The sequence below is a fragment of the Trichechus manatus genome, unplaced genomic scaffold (genome assembly GCF_000243295.1).
Source record: "Trichechus manatus latirostris isolate Lorelei unplaced genomic scaffold, TriManLat1.0 scaffold00065, whole genome shotgun sequence".
NCBI lineage: Eukaryota > Metazoa > Chordata > Mammalia > Sirenia > Trichechidae > Trichechus > Trichechus manatus.
Window position 1 is genome coordinate 5,044,066 of NW_004444001.1, and position 2,410 is coordinate 5,046,475.

Sequence of the window (2,410 nt, forward strand, 5' to 3'; positions counted from 1 at the left end):
GGCAGGGGCGACATCCCTTGAATGGATCTCTGCTCCCAGTCCATAGTGTAGTTCATGGAAGACTGAGGAAAATACATAGCTTTCCGGACAGTAACATTTCCTAAATGTTTATGCTTGGGCAGCTCCTTTATAAACCCAGGGTGGGCCGATTAGAAGTTGGCGTGGGGCTGTTTTTCAATGACGTTACTGTTTCCTCCGCTCACATACTCCGGGGGACTGACTAGGTCTTCTTTTTGTTCATACTTGCAAGTTAGTTGAATCATGCGTCTTTACTGCATAGACATGAATACTCACATGTCACATACACACACACATCACATACACACATACACACTTACCACCTACACACATACACCACACACACATAAACACCACCCACATACCCCATACACACATGCCCCACACACCCCACCACACCACACACACATCACATACACACATAAACACATACCACACACACATATACACATAACACATACACATCATATATACACATACTGCACACATATCACATACACACATACACACTCACCGCCTAGACACATACACCACACCACACACACATAAACACCACCCACATGCCCCATACACACATGCCCCACACACCCCACCATACCACATACACACATATACACATATCAGTTACACACATACACACACACCACCTACACCACACACACATACACACATACTACTTGTACACACACCTTTCATACATATACACCATACCACATACACACACACAAACACCACCCACACGCCCCATATACACACACTACCACACCACATACACACATATACACACACCACCTACCCATACCACCCACCCATACATACACCTCTGCATACATAGATTCAAACCCTCTCACATGCCAGTGTGCATCAATTTTCTCCCTTCCTTCCTTCTCTCCTTCCTTCCTTTGTTCTTCCCTTCTTTTTCCATCTTTAGAGCTACTCCTATTCTTGTTTGTATCTCCCCTACCCTGCCCCACTCAGCCCACGTCCTTCGGATACCTTGCCAGGATTCTGTGTTCCTCCCGTGTCCTGAAAGCCCCATTTCACGGCTATGTTCTCAATTGCCCCACCATCTTGTCTGCCTCTAACCAAGTCCTGGACTGAAAATCAGGCTGAGAGGGCCCTGTGAGTGCCCTGGCTACTGTTGATTCAACCCCAGACCTAGAGGGCTCAGCTGGCACCAGGTTTGTGCCTGTTTGTGCTTCTAACCTCTTCCTCACTCGGCTTCTGGAAGCCCCTCAGCTTCTCTCTGTGTTTTTGTAAACTGAGCCCTGGGCCTTAGTCACACTGTGCGGAGCCTGGGGCCAGGAGAAGGAAAGAGAATGCAGTCTGAGGACGGTCATGTGCCCAGCACTGTCCTGACCATTTTATGCACGCTCCTCATTTTGTGCCCACAGTAGCCCTGGGAGGTGGGCCTTGTTATCCCCTTGTGGGGATGAGGAGGACGAGGCTCACAGAGAGAAGTAACCCAGCCACGGGCTGAGAATGAAGCACATAGTCTTTGCTGTATCCTACACTGCCTCCTGGAAAAAAAAAAAAAAGGCAGGCTGAGCTTACGCCTGGGTGGGGATTCCTCCCTCCCTGTCTCTTCATACCTGGTGTGGGGTCTTTCCTAGAAAGTAGAGTAGCTTATAATATTTGTAGAGTAGCTTATAATATTAATAATTTTCTAGAGGGGAGCCAGCTACAGTGGCCCGAGGCCCTGGTATTTTGATATTGTGAGGCTATGAATAGACGTAATTAGTTTGTTTTTAACAGTTTTTATTGTGTTATAATTGACATATGGTAAACTGCACACAATTAATTTGATAAGTTTTGACATCTGTACACATGCTTGAAACCGTCACCACAAACAGTGAACATTTCCATCATCCCCAAAAGTTCCCTAAGCCCCTATGTAATCCGCCCCCTCCCTGACCATCCTCCCTCCAGTCCCTCCCCAGGCAACCACTGATCTGGTTTTAGTCACTATAGATTAGTTGGCATTTTCTAGAATTTTATATAAATGCAATCATAAATATGTACGCCTTTTAATTTGACTTCTTTCACTCAGCATAGTTACTTTGATATTCATCCATGTTATTACATGTATCAATAATTTGTTCTTTTTTATTGCTGATAGTGTTCTATTGTATGGCTATACCACTATTTTTTATCCATTCACCTGTTGATGGACACTTGGGTTGTTTCCAGTTTGGAGCTATTACAAAGAACTGCTCTGAACCTTCATGTGCACAGCTTTCTATGGGCACGTGCTTCCATTTCTCTTGGGTAGATACCTGGGAGTGGAATGACTGCATCGTATGGTAGGTCTAAGAAACTGCCAAAACTGTTTTCTAAAGTGGTCGTACCATTTTACATTCCCACCAGCAGCATATAAGAGTTTTCATTCCTC